This window comes from Agrilus planipennis, unplaced genomic scaffold, assembly GCF_000699045.2.
Source record: "Agrilus planipennis isolate EAB-ADULT unplaced genomic scaffold, Apla_2.0 scaffold106, whole genome shotgun sequence".
Lineage (NCBI taxonomy): Eukaryota > Metazoa > Arthropoda > Insecta > Coleoptera > Buprestidae > Agrilus > Agrilus planipennis.
In genome coordinates this window covers 617973-642075 of record NW_020438893.1, presented here as the reverse complement: position 1 = coordinate 642075, position 24103 = coordinate 617973, and the positions used below count along the sequence as shown (strand labels likewise).

The window sequence follows — 24103 nt, the reverse complement described above, 5'->3', positions numbered from 1 at the left end:
ATGAATAGTAGTGCGAGTCGAAAACAAGCGTTAAAGCCTTTAATATGTCTTCAAATATAAATAAACATCTCGTTGATATTTTCAGTAGTAAATGGTACCAATAACAGCACATTTGAGCAATGCAATTGTAGTGGATAAAATGGTCAATTTTTCCGAACAGTACTGTACGGATTATACGCTCCTCACTGGTTGAGAGTTTGGCCGAGAGTTGTCTCCTTTCTTTTCTGGCCTAGTGCTGTTCTTTTCTACTTTGCACCGGTCAAACTGAAGGTCACATCGCTACAATTACTAAACGAAGTATAACAAAGATACAGATCAGAATCTTGCATTAAAGGGTAACTTAAAAGGGAATCCTTGGGTTCAAATTTAGTCAGTAGATCCTGATTTTCTTAATAAAAGTATTGGGTATAGTATTTTTTAAAACATTATCGATAGACTTAAGCATGTATTTAGAGTTGTCTCCTTCCTTTTCAGGCCTAGTGTTGTTCTTTTCTAGTTTGCGCCGGGTCACATCGCAAGAGAAACTAAACGAAGTATACGTTAGTGTACAATTGGGTAATTTTTATAGTGATTCAATTTATCTGATTTTAACGAAACAATAGCTTCCAGTTTGTTGTTAGTATCTATTCGAGAAAGTGCTGGGCTTTATTATGCCCAACTCGATCATGACGTATCAGTAATTGGAATCGCACTCACAAGTGGAAGTCCTTAGAAGTAAAGTGAACGAGAGTGAGTCGCCTGTACGTATTCCCGCGGACACTTGAAAAAATTATTTTTTATTATTATGCAAACAGACAATATCATTCTATACACCAACACAACATCACGCCTACGATCTTCTAACGGCCCAAATAGTCGCGGCTAACTGGATATTCACCAAAAGAATAGGCTGACACAGGTGACTGAGTGATTACCACGATTAAATAAGACATTTGTTATTCGTTTGTTTGACTGTGACGGACAATATGACCTTTTGTATGCGAAGGATCGTCGGTGACATTTTTGACACCATCTACTCAACTTTTACAGTAACTACATGCCTATACCCATTAAAAAGTGGTAAACTCAAATAAGAGAGCTTTACAATGGATATAATTAATTAATTAATTAAAAATCGCAATGCATTGGCACATGTATCACCATGAAAACAATCAATTTTATGAAGTAATATTCATGCCATTTTAAAGAACCCATCTAACTGACTGCATTTTTTAATTACTAAAATATGATTAAAGTGAATTTCTTTTTCTGGGGCATCTCACCCCATCATCTTATTAGTTAATGTCTATTTAGTCAATTTACCTGTAAAACAAATAATATTAAAACCTAATTAAATGAAAATAAGTATCTGTAATTAAACTAAGCCTATTCTTAATTAATGACCTAACTAAAATTGTATGTTTTATCTAAATGGGATCTATCTTCAGAAGATGATTTATAGGCAAACAGAAGGATATGTAGAAAGAGTATTACGTAGTTCAGCAAATGTATGCCATAAACTGCTGATACCTCCCGCGAATTCCAAAGATCTTTATGGTTGTTAAACCACATATTTCGTCAGAGTTTTGTTATTTCAAAGCCGAACTGAAATCATCAAGCGTTACTAACTAACTAATACTAACTAACTGAACTAAACTACATAGTGTAAATTTTGATAAAATCTGATAAAAATGTATCGAGGTTACTCAACATCTCATCGCGAATAAAAAGCGTTGACAAAGCTCGACATCATCAAGATTCAATGCACTTTTATGGAACGACAACCGAGTTCAGGAATGGTACCTGTTCTGTGTTTTGTTTTGTTTGTGCATTCCCTCCAACTAACAAACGCATCCTTGGCAAATACGGTGTGTTGTGTTATTACGACTTTCCAGTAATGATACGTTAAACAATGATTCAGGCATCAGAGCATGTTGTACCTACGTTACATAAAAGATATACAGTTCGTGACTATAAATCTCTAGCTGGAAGTATTTTACTGTTTCGAGTCAGGGACTTAAAAACACCCCAGATGTTTTACGGACTAAATTATATAGAACTGGGGACTTGTTTACGACAAAATGACTGTCAAATGGTACGAACCATCATCGTCCTGAATACCTCGGTACATCGCAAATGAATCCGTTTCAAAACGGAAGCAGAAAACTCCTTGCGATATTATTATAGGTTTTAAAGGTAGATGTTTAAAGGAAGAGGGCATGGGACATCGAAATACCGTCTAAAAATTCAAAATTTGTTGATGTCTCTTCAGTCTCACTATCTACGTATGAAGTACCTTATTTTTCTAAAGGGTAAATAAACGTCAAAGTTTTCGAAAAATTGATTACCTATAATAATAATTTCAGTTGTCAAAATATTCTAGGTAGAGCTTTCCTGGCGTTGAAATTTAAAATGTAACATTTGATGTAGGTCCTGTAATTGGTCAGTCAATAAACATTTTAAGAGACTTGTAGATACCTGGACTAATGAATAATTTTTCCATTTCCTTCTGATTAAATTTAACGCGTCCCATATATGTGTAGTGCATTATTTTAATAGATCTTCTCCTACTAATAGGACAATGATCTCGACGAATAGTAATTAGTCATCGACTTAAAATTAATTTTATTCTAAGAACGAATAACTAACAGAAGATTCATTCTATAGGCAAAAGGATTGATAATCAGCAATTATATTTTAAATATCAATCGACAAATTAGAAAAATAAAAAAGTACATCTATCAACGCAAGAAAGCTTTTATACCTACATACGCGTCTACGTATTATTATCAACTTACTTTGATCAATATCTCTAGAATGGTGGTGTAATTTTGCTAATGAATATCCACAATAGCAAAGAATAAGTTACGCACTAATTTTTATACGTATGTATAACGCACTGACAGCTTGAATTGTTCACTTTTCCCGCGTGACAAGTTCGAGAAATAAAGGAAAAACAACACTGCAAAATCACTTGAGCTTTCGCGATTCGAATGTGCCGCGAAATATGTTTCAAGCGTGTTTCAAATGATCGCGTCCTCGGCAGTGCACAGTAACTACCTCTCGTGTTGACGATCTTGCACTGGCCGCGCGTGCTCAACCTCACCAAGCCCCCACTACAAACAAAAGAATACCCCTCCATATTTATGGATTGATGATGATGATATGTTCCCTTTTTTCAATTACAAATACAACTTTCCATTTTTTATAAACAAACGATAGTTTTCTTTTTGGAACATTTCCTACTTTTCGAAATGGAAATTGAAGGGCCAGTTACCGCCGAAGGTACCTACGTACCTCCAGGACCTTGATACATATCCTTAATCCAACCTAATCAGTAGCTATATAGTTTAACATTAAAAGAACATAACATTTAAACATGCAGATTCATTTTTAAATTGTGATACCTTAGTTTGGACTTTTATTGCCAAAAACATTAAATTGATTTTTACGTTTACATTTGTAGGTAGTAGATCCAGCAAGCACATTTGCCAAACATCAATTCGATTGGATTAATAGTACGATAGCCATGATAGTACAGACAAATTAATACATGAGTAGGTACCAGTTTACCAAATTTGGTACAGAATCGTAAATAGGGGAAGATACACTACTGTCACCATCTCACGGGTGCTACCTGACTCACCGCAATAAAAGCGGTAAGACTTAAGAAGTTTTAGTGGATCAATCTTGGCTTTTTAAATGAACCTTAAGCATTTACCTTGACTAGTTTTCTATTTTTGGTACAAGTTTTTACAAAATCAATAAATAATTCTGGTTAGTAGGTAGTCAAATTTGTATCACCCTGTAGGTAAGCAAAAATTGCATATTTTCGTTTTTATCTAACTAAAACTTAAATGACTAATACTTAGTGGTTTACACAGTTTAATGTAACTTAAAGATAAGGAAAAATTCCGAGTAAACAATGATAGGTGCTTAAACAATTTTATCACTTCTAAAAGAGCCATTAGGGGCTATCAAAGAATTGTTATTATTACGTTCATATAGCAGGTATGACTTTTGCGATTTATCTAACTTTCCAAAGTGAAATTCTTTCATTAACTAAGCGAAATAATACCTACTAATACTCTCTATTGTATATGTATACTGACATGATAAATGGATTGAACTATTAAAAATGAACAACCAGACTGATTAGATATTTCAGGTATTTTAGGATTATGACAACAGTAATGGGCAAAAATGAAAAATTTTTGTAATTAAGACGTAGCATGCTTGCTTTTTAACATATTTCGTCTGGTTGTGACAGTAATATTCAGTTATGCACTTTATAGGATCTCTACAAACGTAGGGTGGTTGTGGGGTATCTAGTGTAGCCTTCGCCAGTTACCGGGGAATCCCCCATATGCATACGCGCCAGCGAGTTAATTACCGCTTTAAATACAGAGGGCACTGTAACTGGCAGAGGATGGATTTTTATCGAATTAATATCTGCTCGGGGCGGTGAAGGTACAGTAGCAGAGTCGGGAATTAAAAACAGAAACCGTTTGATCAAAGCAACCCCAGATAAATGCGATCGATGGCGTTTGTTAATAACTTGCACTCTTGGATCTACTCGACCTGATCGGGTTCGTTCAGAATCATAAAATTACTTTCAAAGGGCAAAATTGTAATTATTGCTATGCAGAGGCTTCCTAACAATCGATTATCCTGATTTGAAATTTTAATTGCAGAACTTTCAATATTTTCTTTTGTTTGCTGAAGAATTAAAATTGGGAAATCAACATAAGGCTTTGACACAGAAATGGGGTGTGTGGGGTGCCTTTTGCTCACATAGCATGTTCAAGAATTCAGGCGCGTTTACAGGGTGATCTTCTAAGGGTTGTGATCACATTTCCCCAAAAATTAAAGAGTACTTAATAAGGGAAATGTAAAGTAAAATTTAAATTATTATTATTACAATACTTTAGCCCGTGAATCCCCTTTATCTTAAAATGTGGAAAAAGCTCTTTAATATTAAAATCTTTACAATAACTTAAACTTTTTAACTTTTCCCTTAAACTTCAGCTTATGTAAGTTCTAATACAGTCACTAATTACAGTTAGTCGATGAGGTGGGACTTTCTTGATTGACATTTTACCCTTGGTGGCGATGGCAATTGCCGGGATGTGAACGACTGGCATGTGAACTTATTCTATTTCGTACTTACTAACTAACATTATTGCCAAATATAGTTAAACCTACCTAACCTAAGTACCTACATTGGATTAAATATTACAGCGGCGATATTAAAGCAATTTCCTACTGAAAGGCCAGGGCAAATTCTCTTTGAAACTAATAGCATTCGGCAGAACTGTCATTAACAGTAACCTTCAAAAGATATTAGCTACACCTCATTTGGTCCTGGCCGGGCTCTCTAGCACTTTAATTGATGACCACCACTCTTGGACTGACCTATTAATAATAATAATAATAGTAATCGCCAAGTTCTGATTCAGCTCCATTCTCTACGGGTATGTTTTAACATAAGAAATATTCTTCGTAATTGCGATATCACCCGTCAGCTCCTACCAACTTTGACCATTGTTAACGTAAACACTTAATAAATGGTTCTCGGTGGATACTGTTGCCATATACAGGCAAAAATTATGTTAAATAAGTACCTCAAAGAAATGATAATTTCAAACAATAGTGATCGCTTTTCTTAAGATTTACTTAAGGTGGTGTTTATCATATATTATCTGCTTGATAAAAGCTTTCGCGGAAACGACACAACTACTGTTTTTTATTTTCAGGACATAAACAACAACAAAATAAGAACAACTATACAGGTGAATTAACTGAAAACAATCAGTTGTTGATAGATAATGTGTATTTGCCAAATTTGAACGAGTCGTCGGTTGGCTATTTCGCCCTTTTAATTTTAATAACGGATCATATTTTAAAACAGGGAGGGTAATACGTAAGTAGTGATATGTGCAATGAGTTGTGGGGTCACGTGCAAGCAACAAAGGCCTGACAAGAAGATTCAGCAGTGATAAGGTGCCACGTCCTTGGCACAAAGGCCTACCGTTGAATGAAAATGAGATAAAGATCTTTCCAATTATTTTTGCTTGAGATACATAAATCCGTTAGCCTATTATCCTTTCTTTTACGAGTATATTCAGTTACAGACAACTGTTAATAAGACAAAAGTTTTCAACTGTAACAACAAATGACTTGTACATTTTTACTAGAAAATAACTAGGTAAGTTTACTATTGCTGAACATTTTATACAAAAATTTTAACATGTGGCCGATTTTTGGTATTAAAGAGGAGGTTAGATACATTAGGATAGAAGGAGCAGTAGAGACATAAAACGGAGGATGTAGCGCAGGATCAAGTCGCCTTCAATAAAAAGAAGTCACTCCTATGCTTGTGAACAATTTAGAAATTCCAAAAACTATTGTTAGGGATAGATCTAGATTAGATGATTGTTCAAATAGTCAAGGGTATTCTGGTTTTAGGGAGGTAGATGTCCAACCAGTCTTGAGAGGACTGACGACCTTATGATGATCAGTTTTTTCTACAATAGTTCAAATAATTTGCTACAACATAGTCAAAAATTGCTTCACTAACAATTTTTGGAAACTCCAAAATCACCCACCAATAAGGAGTTGTTAACTCGCGGATTATTATCTGTTACATTTTAAGCAGTGAATAACATACTTACTGAATGTTGCTGTTAAATATTACTAAACATTTCCACCCCGCGACCAAAACATCGATTTTCAATTTCGTGGGCCTTAATAGCGTAGCCCTTCACGCACGCCATCTAATAGATATTGCTCTGGTGTTTGCATACGGTTTGTTCTGATTAACGATCAGGTAATTCCCAGCAAGGGCTTTATGCATAACTGGTCCGATGTGTAGGTAATACGTACACCAACCGTCACTATATATGTGTGCGTAAAGCTCCCCGGGCAATCATGAGCTTTAAATGAAATAGTTGCGTGAAAGCTTCGGCTAACAGTCTATTTATTTATTTATTATTTATTACAAAAATATCAGAATAAGTTTTTAAAATAGCCTTGCAAAGACGAATGGGACTAATAACTAATGTCATACCTACAGTAGCAAGGTCCAAAGGGCAGAAGTTCCTTTCTGAATAGTCCTGTTGGACCCTCCGGTTATGAAATCTTAAAAATTAACGAAATTTAAAGACAATGAACTGTTGCTGTCCTTATTTGAGTCTAAGGTTTCAGTTGCTTCCTAACGTTTCGCTATCCAGTGTCTGCATCCACCATCGGAGATGTAAGGACCTCTGAAGAAGATCCCCACTCGTTTTAGCGAAACGTTAGGAAACAACTCCAATCGACGACGTCTTTAGACTCGAATTAATACGATATTAGTTCACTTACTGACCGCGAATGCCTTTACCAATTTGTTTTAAGGGCAATGTTCATTTGGAAAACGAAACAAATTTGAAAACCATTGGTCCACACCTCAAAAAAAATGTTTAAACTTTACACTAGCATATCATTTCTTATCTTTTCATTTATTTACCAATTACGAATGCGAACAATAACATGTAGAGCAGATTTTTACCATATCAAAGAATTTGTAATTTTGGTGCAGTCAAACTACGAATATTGCGCTCTTTCCTTCGGGAAGAATTGAGAAATAAGAAGAATGGAAGCAATTCCCGGGATATTGAAATTAATATCACTTTACGGAAGGCGCTGTTTACTGCTACTTCAATAAGACGAATCCGGACCGAAACTTAAAAAAAAGTTGAACTCGCGTGCGGCTTTACCGCGACTTTTTTCATTAAAGGATATTAAATCAGTTTATCATAATATCCTGAGACCGATTCGACTTCGCCGTGAGGAGATGCCTGGCGGGAAACGTGCTCCTTTTTATTAACTTATGTAGATAAATATTCTGTAGTTAGAAAACGTGCTGGGAAGAAGGCGTTTAAACTTGGCAGAAGTTGAGTTATAGCAAAAACGTAATCAACACTTAATTTCCAAATTGTCATATATACAAAAGTAATAAAAAGTTACTGATGTTTTGTTTTGTTTCCACACTACAGCAAGTATCCAAAATTTAGTGATTTTTTCAATAGATACTTAATTTGCTTTCAATTTAAAATAAGTAAATGTTACTCCAAGTAGATAACTAGTGTGAAGAAACTAAAGTCTAATACATTATATTAGTTTGACTATAAAGGTTTAAGAAATTTACTGAATTAAACTTATGTGCGCGAAAATAATAATAATAATAATAAGCAGTATTAGCATCTAGCAAGGAGGAATTAGAGATAGGTTGAAATAAAATGGAAGCGGTACTGACAGATCAGTACTGTATGAAAATAAATAAAAGTAAAACTAAAATACTGGTATGCAAGGGAAGAAAAAGTAGGGAAAGAGCGAATATAAAGATAGGAGACGAAAAATTAGAAGTAGTGGCTGATTTTAGATATCTAGGAAGTCAGATAAGTCAGGACGGAAGGAGTAGTTGAGATAGTGCAGGGTCGTGTCGCCTTTAAAAAAGAAGTCACTTCTATGCTCGCGAACAGTTAATTTAGAAATTCGAAAAAGGTTGTTAAAGGTGTATGTTTGGAGCACGGTGTTGATCGGGTGCGAAACATGGACAGTGGGCGCGGCGAAAAAGGAAAGGTTAGAAGCGTTCGAAATGTGATGTTATAGGCGGATAATGAAGATAGCGTGGGTAGAAAAGGTTACAAATGAAGAGATATTGGAAAGAATAGGAGAATAGAGGGCTCTATGGAAGTCAATAAAAAATAGGCGGGATAGGTTGGTAGGACATGAAGGTCTAGTCAGAGACATATTAGAGGCAGAAACAGGAGTTAGGAGGGATAGAGGTAGACCTAGATTAGACTACTGTTCGCAAATAGTTAAGGATGTGGGTTGTTCTAGTGTTTAGGGAAATGCGAAGTTTAGCTCAGGATAGGAAAGAGTGGAGGTACGTGTCCAACCAGTCTTAGGACTGACGACCTTATGATGATGATGCACGAAAATAAATTCATGCGTGAGAAAATTCAATTACCCGGCGCCTGCACCAAAACAGAAAAATTAATTAATTGAAAAACGTTTAGTTTAGTTTAGATCACACGTCTAGTCATATCTTTGATAAAAGAAAAAGGCAATTAATTGTAATTAATTCAATATCTACATCTACCAGACGACATACCTTTCACCATCATAATCATCACTATAGGGTCGGCAGTCCTAAAAGCTGGTCAGACACGCTCCTTCAATCTTTTCTATTCTGAGCTAATCTTCGCATTTTTAAACAGTAATATAATTAATCGTACCTCTACTCCTCCTAACTCCTCTTTTCACTTTTAGTACGTAACTAACTAATTAACCCTTCCATTGTTTCTTCCATCATGAATTATCTGACTTCCTTGATCCTAAAAAATTTTGCGTCCTATCTTTATATTCCTCTACTACCCTTTCTACCCTTAAGTACATATCAATATTTTTGTTTTACATTACTTTTGTTTGTTTATGTACAAACCTTTATCAAATTGAAATCCATTACGGTGTCTGGGTGATGAATTTCAAAAATATCGAATTGTATCTGTTCAGGACAAACAAACCGTAAATATTGTTTTGTTTGTGTTCTTTATTGCTTTTGAATCACTCGCAAAATAGATAGTATAAAGTTGAAAATAGCCGTATTTCCTGTAAACTATTCAAAAACACGGTTATTTACCTTAGAGAAGCCGCGAAATTGTTCTCTGAATACCAATGAGCTCGCTTCCCTCAATGTTCCCGTTCGGACAGAACGAATAAAAAACACAAAATAGTACGAAGACGGAATAAAGAGGTTCTTTTACCCGTCCATTCCACAAACTTTGTCGCACGCGTCCCCAGGGAAGGCGGGATATATTCAATAATGTCCCGCAAATTCCATATTCATTTTTTATTCATGTTTACGAGGGTGGAATATCTAAGGGTACCACAAAACCACACAGCGGGCTCTTTTTACTCACCTTCTATCACAAATAAACGGATTACTTTCATGAGATCAAAATAGGAGCCAGGACACTGAAGAGACCTGTTTAACAGAATGCACGTCTCATAAAGTGTAGGGGACGACAAGTTATCGACAGCTTCTTTTTACCGAATTAAGTAGAGAGCACAGAAAGTAATATCTATAGACATTTTGTTCACCAGGATCAAAGCAAAAACAAATTCAGAAGTTTCTTACAATATAACTATAAACAAATTTCTTACAATATAACTATAGTAAATATTAACTTTTAATTTAATCGTTCTATTTGCATGAATATATATATATATATATGACAAGGGGGGAGCGGGGAGTTTAAAGGTATGTAACGTTCAGTTTATCAATTTTATTTTAACGTTTTTTTCTTAACTTGACAGTTCTTAAAATTTTTTTTTAATACGATTCATAGTAATTCTCTTTGCTATTTTTAATCACAAGAAATCGCTTGAAAGGTGGGTGATAAGGCTTTTGTGACGTAAACGAGGTTGCTGAATTTGTGACTTAGCATGAAGAAAGGGGAAGGACTGATTGAAACAAATGAAATTCTAAGTGACGTATTTTATGGACGATCCCTAAGCAGAATTTTGCTAATTATTTTATAGATCACTACTCCCCCTTCTCTCTACTGAAGAAATTAATTGTGGACTCCCTCTTTTTCGAATTATGAAATATAAGACGTTTTTTTTAAGGATGTTTGGGAGGTACAATCGGAGACAAGAGTACATAAAATTAGAAATTCGTGATTAATTAGGTTTTGCAGCATATCATGAGGTAAATAAATACTATCTATACTAAAAAAAAGTATACGGTTTGAGAGAAAATTTGGAATTTGACCAAAAACTTTGAATAAAATAAGAAATAACGAATAATATGGAAAATTTTTAACTGACTTTTGGCAGTGAATATGCCTTGATTTCAACTTCGAAACAAAAAAATATTTAGTTTCAATCTCTATTAATAATGAGCGTAAAACTTTTTAATATGTTTAAATAATAATTAAAACTTTAAAATTGCATTTATTTCAGACAATTATAAATATTATCATTATATTATCAAGTAAAAACGAGATTTTCAGCTAATTTTTCATTTTTTCCTCGATAACCATTTAGTGAATTTGAATAACCTTACGCTAAAGTGATTCTCCAGAGTTCAAGTTACTTATTATAAAAGTTTGAAATTTCTGGTAGCTTTTTTTCTGTTAATAAAAATAAATTTAATCTGTTCGGTTAACGAATCTCCATAAAATGACGTGTAAAATTACAATTTTTTAAAATTTCAATAACTTTTTAACGGTTTAGTGAATCGATTTGTAATTTTTACAGGAGTTTTAGAATTGAATGAGGAACGTTCTTCCAAATTTTTATTTGTCTCGTAGCATTCTGACATACCTCCCAAACATCCTTAAGCAAGACAGAAACGGTTGTAAAAATTTATCAATAATTCAGATTTTAAAACCGCATGTAGCCCGATTCCTGTGACGTATTAGAGTTGCGGCTTTTTTACTAGGAAACGATTTTCATTTTAGGTCATGACGCGTGAAACACAAAACCGTGGCCCAAGAGCAAAAGCGCAAGCCATATAACTGCGGGTTGTTCGTGGCAGTATCCTTTGATTTACTACTTCATTTATCCCGTTCGTTGTTTCTGGGCAAAAAAGAGTAGAAAGAAGTCGGCCGATCGAAAGCAACAGTTAATCCGCAGGAAACCGACCGTGAGCGCCGAAAGAATGGTAATTTTTCTCCTTCTTATCTGCCAGTGATAGGGATTTATTTTTGGGTTAAAGATCCAACTGAAAAATTTATTCGAATCGAGTGCTTTCCGACGTGTTTGACAAATTCACTCGCGCTCGCCTAATGCCATTTTGCTTTTCCCTAAATGTTCCGCCTTCGAAACCCAATTTCCAAATTGAAAAATATTCAACATTACCTTTCCACTTCCATGTTCCATTATCGAAAGTGATAAATTCCATTCAACTATTGAGATACCCTTCTCTTTATCTTAAACATCTACTACATACCTATCTACATCTCGGCAGGTCGAAAGAACCTTTTTTAGCATATCCTTCCCGAAACTACGACGGCTTTTCCTGATTTTAGGGACGAATAATCACCCAGGTAAAAAATTGGTGTTGTTTTCAGCTCGGGCGCTAATATTTCACACCCAGGATAGAATGGCGTACATCATCATCATATGATTACTATGTTCATGACTGTTACAACTTTCTAGAGCATAAAAGAAAGATTATGCATGAAAGAGGAGCTAATCTAACAATAAATATCTTGCTGATGGAGCTCTGTAGGAGCTCATGATAAAGGAAGAACCTGCAGCAGCTGCGATCCCTGGTATCCTGACTTATGTCTTAACCACTTTTCTCATTCTGACTTAATTGACTCCTTAGATATCGAAATCTGAAATTTTTTATTATGCTTAATATATTTTGATTTGTTTTCATTCCACGCTCTTGTTGACCGGGTCCAACCAGTAGATATTATTTAGCGGTAAACGTGCATCATTTATTCCCGCAATTTTCTTCCGTTTCTTGAAAAGGGGAAGCGCGTTGGGAAATGCCAAAATCCCGGCTAGATTTTCCGGCGGTGTTGTTTTTAGCGCCGCGGCGCTCTCCCTCGGGAAATCTCGCAGCGTCGAAGAGTTCGGACGGCGCGACGCCAACGACGACACCTCCTGCCGACGTCGCTGTTTCGTACATTTACAGCCACATCCTTAAGTCGCCAGGATTTTCGCGTCAAACGGAAAGCGAAACGAAGGCGGCAACGGATATAAATTTTCGTATCGACATCGTACCCAAACGTGCCCCGTGGTACCAAACAGGTATTTAAGGAATTAAGGGAACATTGTAATACATTTTCTTTTTACAAGAGATAAACAACTTTCCCCTTTTTATGCAAACGAACTGAACACATTTGTGGCAAAGAACAACCCCTATTTTGAGAAAACTTTCCAAATAACAACGGTTCAGTGTTAACCCTTTATAAACACAAACTTCAAGAACTCGAGTGCTGTAAGTACCTAGAGTCGATTTCAATTTGTTAGAATTGTGACCTTGAAGAAATCTGCGCGACGATAGAAAGAATACACACTAAGCGTGAGCAAGACAGAAATAGTTGGAACAAGCAGAGCTCTCGATGGACGATCTTAGGAGATCGGCTAGAACTGTACAGTACTAGACGAAAATGTTTAGCAATTTCTTAAAATAAAAATGTATATAAATTAACAACAGAAAACAAAGCAAAAGTTTTGTAGGTGTGTAGAACGTTAAGTTAATTCACTTGTTATTATTTTTGGCTAAACACGCTTTTAAATAAAGCGTATTCTTAAATTTTAACGAGGCAGTTTAAATAATTTTGCAAATGTTACTGTACACTTTTGTCTAGTTCTCGCTCGATGATCGGTGGAGAAATGAGCTCCGCAGACAAATATGATTGAATTTGGAATTATGCTATGGCGCATCCTAATAAAGGGAAGGGTCATATCTCTAACTTCATGAAACGAACAGTACATGGTACTCTTTTGTGTAGAATATGAAAAATGAATTGAATTTTACTTATGATCGTCAAAAGCAATTCCTCTTAATCAAATTTATTTTCTTTCAAATTGACATTTTTTGTCTTGTTTATCTCCGTGTGGACATTAGTCATTCTAGGTGGTGTTAGACCATAGCCATCTACGTGAAACTTATTCCCATCCGTCCCCTGGTCGTTATCAAACATGTGCAAGTTCCCAGGCATACATAATGTCGATGAGGAGAAGCATCTTGTTTGAGGTAGATAACAAAAACTCATACGTATTTCGGGTAATAAGCTCATGAATCAAGAGACCCCACAGTTGAGGGATCACACCCTCCTGCTAGAGTGGATGTAAGTATCTAATAAATAGAACGTTGTTTGTTAAGACGGCGCCAACATCGTCGATTATATTGGAAGAGCGACAATTATTATTTTCCGAAGAACGCGCGGGGAAGTCCGCACCGAATATCTCATCATGCAAATTAATGGTCGTTTTTCCCGAGTGTTTATTCAGCCGCTGCAAAAGATTTATCATCCAGTGGTTTATTCCAGACGGCGAACTTCCATAAACATCACGACATTGCATACACAACGAACGAGGGTGTCGGGGAAAACTAGAAGAAAAATTGTCTACACATATTTACTGCCATACATAATGCTGTCATTAATACACGGCTTTGAATATTCCGCTAGAAATAAGCTAAGCAGAAAAAATATTCCTGGTTTGCACAGTCATATATTTTATTTACTACAGGAGATTTAATCATCCTAACCCTAACGTCTAGCCTCGGTAACGAACATAATTTATTCATTAATATTTTATGTGCCTACTTTCAAACATTTTCCATCATCAGCGCCATGTAGCTTAGGCTCTTACCATTTGACGGATCCTAATTACCTAAATAAAATTATAGGTACTTTTAATTAAATGAAAGTAAAACCAAAATACTTGTATGCAGAGAAAGAAAAAGTAGGGAAGGAGCGAATATAAGGATAGAGGATAAAAATTAGAAGGAAGTCAGATAAGTCAGGACGGAAGGAGTAGTAGGGATATAAAACAGATAATAGCGTAGGGTCGAATTCGTAATGTGGTGTTACAGGAGAATGATAAGGATAACGTGGATAGAGAAGGTTAGAAATCAAGAGGTATTAGAAAGAATAGGAGAACAGAGGACTCTATGGAAGTCAATAAGAAATAGGCGAGATAGGTTGGTAGCCTGAGGTAAAAATGTTCAGTCTCTCAGAGTCTCTGAAAGTGAGACTCGAGTTTCCGTCTCTCATCGAGCCTCTCTGGTGTCGCTGAGAGAGACTCTCGAGAGATTGTCAAAAAAACTGTTTAGCGTCTCGAGTCGCTCATAGAGAGATTCTCATTTCGTTTCCAATCTCTGAACGAGAGGCTCGAGTCTCCTAATTTTTCAATTTTATTCATTCAGTTTCTCTGTGAGAGACTCGAATCTGTGAATTAACAATTTTATGGTTCGAGTCTCTCATGAGAGATCCATAAAAACACCTAGACAATAACTAAGAGTCTATGAAATACTGTGAGAGACGCTCTCAGAGACGCTGAAAGACTCTGAGAGACTGAAAATTTTTGTCTAGGGAGGACACCTTATCAGGAAATGGAAGTTAGGAAGGGTAGAGGTAGACCTAGACTAGATTACTGTTCACAAATAGTTAAGGATGTGGGTTGTTCTGGTTTTGGAGAAATGGGAAGATTAGCCCAGGATAGGAAAGGTAGAGGTGAGTGTCCAGTCTTAGGACTGACGACCTTTTGCTGATGATGAATTACAATAATTCGTACCAGTAAAATTTTGAAACGAGTCGCTGAACAAAGTGGATGCTTTAAAGAACTTATTACGGTATTTTACCACAGTAACAATTTTCTTTACAATGAAACCGTATTTGAGATGTCTTGGGCTGTGATGTGTATTCGGTATTTACATATATATTCGGATCTCGATCCTAACAAGTGCCGTTATATTGGAAATATTTCTTCCGCTAGAAACATCTGATCGCATCAAATTAAAAGTAATAACGCGACTTGGATATTGTGAGAATTCTGAGCCACGCCATTTCATTGTTGTTTCGTTTTTGTTATTATTATTCGTCCGTCGAAAACGTCGAACGAAAGCGAACTCATTACGACAACAATATATTGAGGAGAGAGATAACGTCAAAACCTTCAAACTCATCTCGCTTGAAAAAAGAAATTACTTTATCTCTTAGTTACTAATTTATGCTTTATGAGTTCTCGGGAACCTTTTCATTCGACTCCCTCGTTGTGCAGACACATGCTCGTCAAAACGAAGGAAGACAAAATACTGAAGATTTTCCGAATCATTCCGGAATCTGATTGCAGGCAGGAATACGGGAGCAATAACGGGAACATCCCAGGAAAATATTACAACAGTTACGTTTGAGGTTATTCAAGTGTACCTAACTGTTAAACGGTGAATTATAAGGTGTACAGTATTCATTCCTACATGTAAAGAAATGAACCCGGAAAACATTTGTCCAATATCTTGTGAAATAAATATTAAAGTAAATTAAATAAGTTCGACTAATTTACAGATTTTAGCGAAGGTAATGAGAAATTACAAGAAGAAAAAGATTTTCGGTATCTAGAAAGTCAGATAATTCATGATGGAAGTAACAGAAGAGATACAAAACGAAATATAGCGCAGGGTAGAAACGAATTTAACAAAAAGAATTAAATTAAAACAATTTAACTCATTGTCTATCGCGAATTGAGACAAATTTTGTTTCTCTCAGGAAACTTATTGTGTCGAAATGATGATAAAGTATCTTAGGGTATCTGCTATATATACCAACGTATATTACCTACGCGATAGAGAAGAGAATGATAAATTATCTCCCTCTAATTCTCTTTCTCTGCAACCACTTTCGCCATTTCCATCGAAACTCGGAAAGCATCGAGTTTCACACACATACACCTGTCGTTACTGCTATCGGGTAATATGTACCTACTACCTATCTTACTAAAACAACATTACTTCTACCCCTGTTCGTTGCCTTCACCTTCTTCCTCATCTTCTTCTTGTTCTTCTTCTTCGTAATCTATAAATAATAATAAGCGCGTCTTGGTTCGTTAAACATTGAAATCGTGGGGGAATTTCCCGGGTAGTCGTCAGTGGCGCACGGGTAGCTCCAGAGTAAACGAAGCCGCAATTTTAATATCTAAATATGCATAAGCTGTAAAGCGCTTCCAAGACTTGTACCTACACGCCTAGTGCTGGCGAAGGTGTTGGAAAGGAAAGGGGCGGAAAGTGACAGTAATTGACTTAGCTCCGTTTTCCTCCGACACGGACGTAGCCGCCTTACACCACCACCAGCGAGACTACGACAATAATTAGTTGTGTCCACGAAGAAGAGCAACGGGTAAATTTTAACCTTCGTCGTAATGACGAACTCCTTGAGAAATGGTAATTTTGTTAGTTTAACTTCTACGGAAATTGGTGTTAAACATTAGAACTTTTCGTAAAATTATCCTCAATTAAGGGTAGGTATTATCTAAATGAAAATTAACCAAATACAATGCGAAGTTCTCTTCAAAACATATCTATTTTGTGAAATTTGTCAAAATTGTTAGACTTGTTTTGGAAAATCCAAACGAACATGAGTATACGTTGTTCAGTGTTATTAGTTCAGTCATGCCCTAGGCAAAAATTTTTCTCTCCAGTTTTTCAGCGTCTCTGAGAGCGTCTCTCACAGTCTTTCACAGTCCCTCAGTTATTGCTTAGGTGTTCTCATGGATCTCTCACAGTCTCTATATGAGAGACTCGAACGATAAAATTGTTAATTCAGAGATTCGAGTCTCTCATTCAGAGACTGGATACGAAATGAGGATCTCTCTATGAGCGACTCGAGTCTCTCATTCAGAGACGCTAAACAGTCTTTTTGGCAGTCTCTCTTAGCGACACCAGAGTGACTCGATGAGAGACAGAGACTCGAGTCTCGCTTTCAGAGACTGAACATTTTTCTCTCGGGTGTAGCCGATAGGGAATGAAATTAATATACGCACATCAGCAATAAATTTAGCGAAGAGTAAATCATAAGATGTTGTAAGTTGGAAATTATTATCCTTTAAACTTCACTTTCAGATAGAAAGAGATTTTGCAAACGTAGCGACCGTCGTCCGCTTCTGGAGCCCTGTAGGTAGATACGTGCATACACATATAGGACTGTCATGTTCGGCAAGCGTCAACCGAGTTTGCTCAATTTGGTTTTAGTTGACAGTAGTCCTGTGCTTGCCAGTAACACCCACCGCTGCTACCCAAACACGTGTATTACACACAACCGCAAACCACATTGGCTTCCTATTGTTTTACATGACTAGAACTATCATTTACAAATGTCGCCACCAGTGCTGTCTTTATAGCTTTCCTACATACTGTTCTGCGAGTAATAAAATTCAAGTGAACAACATGAAACAATAAGAAATAGGCGAAATAAGTATGATAGGACATCTTCTCAGGCAAGAAGGTCTAGTCAGAGACATATTAGAGGCAGAAACAGGAGTTAAAAGGAGTTGAGGTAGTCCTTACTATTCGCAAATAGTTAAAGATGTGGGTTGTTCTAGTTTTGGGGAAATGCGAAGATTAGCTCAGGATAGGAACGAGTGGATGTGCGTCTCCAACTAGCTTTAGGACTGACGGCCTTATGATGATGAAACAACTTGAGAAGCAACGTAGTGAGGTAGATATTAGTTAAGGGAATCAGATAGGGATGAACACTGTCATCCTTACTTGTTAATCTATATATCGAAGACGCGATAAACGTCAGGGAGAGATGTAAAAGTAAAACAAAAATATTGGTCAGTAAGGGAATAAAAGGTAGGAAAAGAGTCAGTGAATAAAAAGATAGCAGATGAAAAATTAGATGAAGTTTCTGATTTGATAGAGAAGGTTAAAAATGAGGAAGTATTACAAAGAGTAGGAGAAGAGATGATGCTATATTTATGTCAGTAAGGTTAATAAGGAATAGGCGAGATAGATTGTTAGGACAACCTCTCAGATGAGTTACAGACATATAAGAAGTAGAAACAGGAGTTATAAGGATTACAGGTAGGCCTAGTGGTGGAGGTGTCTAATCAGTTTTAGGACTCGGTTCAATTCTTCATCGAGAATTATCAATTGAAAGAAGAAAAACAAGAAACCCAACATAATGTGTAAATACTGATAAACGAATGGGGTGTGGTATTTAACAATTCTGTTAATAAAGCTATTATATATCTATTTATAATTAGAAATTTTAATTGCAAAGGTGAGACGGTAATCTCTGTCTGTATGTAGGCACATCCGGGGATAGTATAGGGAACAAAACGGACTGTCATTCTGTAATATTCTGGCAGACCGCGACTCTGTTTTTCTTAAGATATTATAATTGGGTTATTCGTCGCTGTCACCGTTGAATGGAACTCCCGAAGCGGACCGCTGAAATAATTGCCAATTAAATATGAGTGTCTTAGGAATTTGAAAGCTGGTATTCCTGAATAGCAGCTCCTGTTTTTCCAAAGAACAAGAGAATGATGGATGCAGAACTTAATTGCCCAAGATTTTATTAACGCGATGCTCTTTATGTGGCAAAATTTCCAAAAGAAAAATCACGGTTTTAATTTTAATGAATCTCTGTTGTGCTAAATGTTTGCATTAATTAAAAAAAAAAAAAAGAAGTTGCTCTAAGGCGCGGTTCTGGACAACAATGAAATTAATATCAAGTAACTGGCAGCACATATCATTTTTAGTCCCATTCAGCCATACAGAATCTGTCAAAATTGATGACCTTTCAAACTGAGTAACAAACTCTTTAAAAAGTTAAATCAGACAAAAGTTGTAGGAAGCGTAGAAGAGAGATGTCAGGTAGGATTTGCAGCGGGCACTAATAAATAAAAAGGAATAACATTACACCAATTGAAGTGTAACAGAAGGAGATACAAACAAGCTGAATTTGAGCATGTTGCCCGTATCAGACTTAATATCGTAGTTCAGCATTCTCAGAAATTTAGGAAAGCGAAGAAGCTTGTTTAAAGGCATAATCTCAATCAGGTAGTTATAAAGTCGACCCTAATCTTTAACGTGCCTAACTAACCTCTAACCACTGCACTGCTTATTATTATTCGGTGCTACTACTCATGAAGCATTTCTTAACTTAACAAGGGCGTGTTCAAAACACACCAAAAGACGCCAGCCCCAAGTGGAAACAAGAATGAACATACGTCCATTCTCAAAGATCGCGGACTATGCCAATTTTGCTAGTCCCAACTGTAACTGAAATAAAATCTTAGCGTTCGTCAACTAATTAATTTAACAAGATACTTCCAACTGACTACAATTCACGTGAGAGCAATACTGCCGAATTCCAATTAAGTTTACATTAACGTACATGCTCATCATGGATGTGTAACCAACATTTCTGTGAACCGCTCAATCAACGGCGGACTAATAATAACGCATCTCAGTTCAATTGCTCTCACTGTTCGTACATACATATAACAATAATCCCATGCTAGCAATCGTTCCGAAATAAATTGTTTACATCTGCTTGCAACTACCTCTCCCACTTAATTATCAAAATGCCTTTGGTTGCTACTGTACTGTGCACTAACTACTCACGCCGCGCTAGCTCTAAATCAACTGTTGTTCCAATAACTGTTCGCTTATAAACGTGCAGAATTAATGTTACATATTATAGGATAACGCTGTGAGCCACGAGCGCTTACAGGAATAAAGGACACAACCAGGACAACATTCGCTTCGTTCGTATTACGTTTCCCATACAATCAAATGCAATTAATTTTAAGAAAGAATTAGTAAATGATCAATAAAAGTTAATCAAGAAAAAAGACAAAGTATCGACAGAGCATAGAGACCGGGACCGGTCGCATAGCAGCCAATCGTAGGTACCACTGGGCCATTTCCGTGTACTGAACATGGCGCTAGTTCCTATTCGCCATTTGTCGGCGGAGTACAAAATTCTGGCCCGAAAGAAAGAAAATATCTGCTAGATTTAGTCCCCGTCCTGTTTAACAATACACGTCTATTTCCTGCCTGATTTCCGACATTATTTATACATTACATTATTAATTTCTGAAGTATCTAATATGTGGAGTTCCTGTCAGTTTGCTTTATTGTCCCTACCGAGTTCTCCTGCTAAAGTTAGTTAACGGCTTGACGATATGGCATTGTGCCTTATGCTGCTGACTTATTAATATAATCCAGAACTGCTAGCGGGACGTGCAGCACGTTTCGAAATTATGGTCGCCTAAACCCGACACAGTTGACTGAAGAAACGCGAATATTAATAATTCCGAATGAGCAAGCGGCCTGCTACTGAACGAAAATTATTGTGCTATAAAATCCGGAATTTATTCAACAATATTTGAGTACCTACCTACTCTTTGCTAATTAGTTTATAAACACCGTAAATAATTACGTGTCGAAAGCTGGCAAACACAGACCTGGTAATTAATGCAGTCGTTTGCAGATGACGTGCCTAACATATTTTAGTGACAGGGGTCGAGGGGAAATGATTGGGGATGAATTTGATCAGTTTCCCTTGATTTTAAAAAGAATTACTTTTCGTATCGCTTGAACTGTTCACTTCTGTTATAAAAAAGTAACAGTTTCATGTCGAAAATAGCAACAAAATCGATATCGACATAGTATACAATACAATATCAGGAACGCAAAAAAGATTATAAATATAAATTTCTAAATCCAACAATTTTATGATAAACTTTACTTACCGGCCACTTTGTTGAAGGCGATGTCAGAGACCTTTCAGGGCCTGTAACAGAAATGGTAATACTTAAATTTGTTATTTATGCTGATTATTTAGGCAAATTAAAATTTTGAAATTTACCGTACTTGTTTTCTCATTAAATTGGATATAAAATAGGACCAAAAAATACTGAGCTAACTGTTGTTGTCCTACGGTTTCTATTGAAATAATTCTTATACGTACGCATTAGTATACCGAATGGGAAAGAGTGGACCTTGGTACAGGGGATCCGCCCTTTCTCATACTGTATATATGCACGTACTTTATAATGGGATTATTGGATACGAAGCGACATCAGTTATACAATTCCGACAATATTAATTTAAATTCTCTATTTCTTAACAATAGTTTAACATTTACGTTGAAATTTCAAGTCGAAAAAGCTATCTCACAATAAAACAAATTTATTTTCCAGGACAACAGGGCCTAAATAAGAACTTATGTTATTGTTTGCCATACAATAACACCTTCAAGTGAAACGCTCTTCCAAATTCTCTCATGCAGTTGCGTCGGTTAGAGAAATTACAGGATATCATTGTGATTTTAATAATGCAGACGAGGTAGTTGGAAGATTAAATACTGTCATATTCGAGAAACGTTTTCTAGAGGAATATCACCGAAGTTGTTCCATTAAAACTAATGGAAAACGATTAGACTGACTCTAAACCTGCAACGACGGCTATTACAGCCTAGAAAATACAACATAATATTTATACCTCTGGTGTATATGTGGAATTGGAAAATATACAGGGACGTAGTACACATATTTCATGTTGCTGTAATTTTTTCTTAATAATATTATAAGTACGTACTTAATCAGAATCTTTATCCATTCTGCGATTTGCTCGAAAGACTGTTGAAATTGGAAAACAGAAAAAAACCAAAGGTCTAAGTTATAAACTGTTAAATTAAGTCAAACAATTATATTTTACTTTGTCACATCAGTAATTATAACAAATGAATACCATGGATCCCGAGTCTCTGAACGCGAGACTCGAGTCTTCGTCTCTCACCGAGTCTCTTGGTGTCGCTGAAAGAGACTGTCGAGAGACTGTCAAAAAAACTGTTTAGCATATCTGAATGAGAGACTCGAGTCATTTATATAGAGATCCTCATTTCGTATACAGTCTCTGAACGAGAGACTCGAATCTCCAAATAAGTGGTGTCTCGAAAGACATGGTTAAAATTTTCTATGTTCAACATATTTCAGAGATCCCAGTCTTTCTACGAGAGACTCGAGTCTCTCAATTTTTTAATTTTATTCATTCAGTCTCTTTGTGAGGGACTCGAATTTCGGAATTAACAATTTCATCGTTCGAGTCTCTCATACAGAGACTGTGAGAGAACCGTAAAAACACCTAGGAAATAACTGAGAGACTGTGAAAGACTGTGAGAGACGTTCTCAGAGACGCTGAAAGACTGGACTGAGGGACTGGAGAGAAACTGAAAATTTTTGTCTAGTGGAAGCTTATCAAATAGTTGTAAACTCTTCTAATCGTTGTTCTCTTTGGCGACTTCAAATTTATAGCTTCGTTTTTGAACACCCAATTCTCAATTCTGTTACGCCACTGTCTGTTTAGTGTTATTTATTGAAAGAAATATTTTTATATTTGTGTATATCGGACTACTATAGGCTTATGGACATGGTTTCTATGTACCCACACGATTTGAAGTCTTCTTCAACACCTGAAGTGTCAAAATTCCTTAGCCAAAGTTCGTGTAATTAATTTAGTCAACTGTCAATTAAAAGCAGATGCAGGTCGAATTAATTTCGGTGGAGATAATGAGCTACTGCAGACAAATGAATTTCGCGTTTGTTCAACGGTTATAATTGTTAATTAGGAATAAAATTAATTGTTACGTTAATTTTTAATGAGCTCGCACACGTATCGCGTCCTTAAAATTAAACGGGCCACCGAATGTTTTATGATCTACCGTTAACAAGATTTTATGATTACATACGTAACATGTTCCTTTGTATACATGCCTTTCATAACTTCATAATCATTACAGCCCATTTCAATTTGTTTGAATTGTGACCTTGAAGAAATCTGCGCGAAGATAGAAAGAATACACACTAGGCGTGAGCAAGACAGAAATAGTTGGAACAAGCTTGAACGAGCAGAGCTCTCGATGGGCGGTCTGTACAGTACTAGACGAAAATGTTTAGCAATTTCTTAAAACAAAAATGTATATAAATTAACAATAGAAAACAAAGCAAAAGTTTTATAGGTGTGTAGAGCGTTAAGTTAATTCACTTGTTACTATTTTTGGCTAAATATGCTTTCAAATATAGCATATTTTCAAATTTTAACAAGTCAGTTTAAATAACTGCAAATGGTACTGTACATTTCTGTCTAGTGATTGAATTTGGAATTATGGTACGGCGCATCCTAATAAAGGGAAGGGGCATATCTCCAACTTCTTCAAACGAATAGTAGATACTTTTGTTAATTTCAAAACGTGTCTTCTCCTATCAATTTTGAACGCTAGTTTTAATCATCCACTTTCTACGCAGTGTTTTTGCTCAATAAATGCCTTTTTATTTCAAGGGTGACAGGTAGAAGCCCACATCGGCGAAAAAGAATGAAACGCGACGGGAATTAATGAAAGGGACGACTCCTTCGACAATAAATCATGCCTATACGGTCAAGGACGATAGTCTTGTTCTCGAATTTCTGCCGCTCCGGAAAAGTCAAAATCAATTTTAATTTGCCAGGAGAACAGCTAATATAAGACGACCAAATCCTTATAAGTCACCCTAATATATATATAATAAAAGGAAGTGTAATGTTCGAAATTTCATCCCCAAGACA

General features: G+C 36.1%; 1 protein-coding gene across 1 annotated transcript in view; it reads right to left on the bottom strand.

The window, feature by feature from the left end:
• LOC108736879 (epithelial discoidin domain-containing receptor 1) overlaps nt 1–24103 on the bottom strand; it is a 406840-nt gene that overhangs the window by 69255 nt on the left and 313482 nt on the right. Inside the window, exon 8 of the mRNA XM_018469473.1 lies at nt 21253–21293. The gene's annotated coding sequence lies outside the window, so the exon portion shown is untranslated. The remainder of the gene's footprint in view (nt 1–21252; nt 21294–24103) is intronic.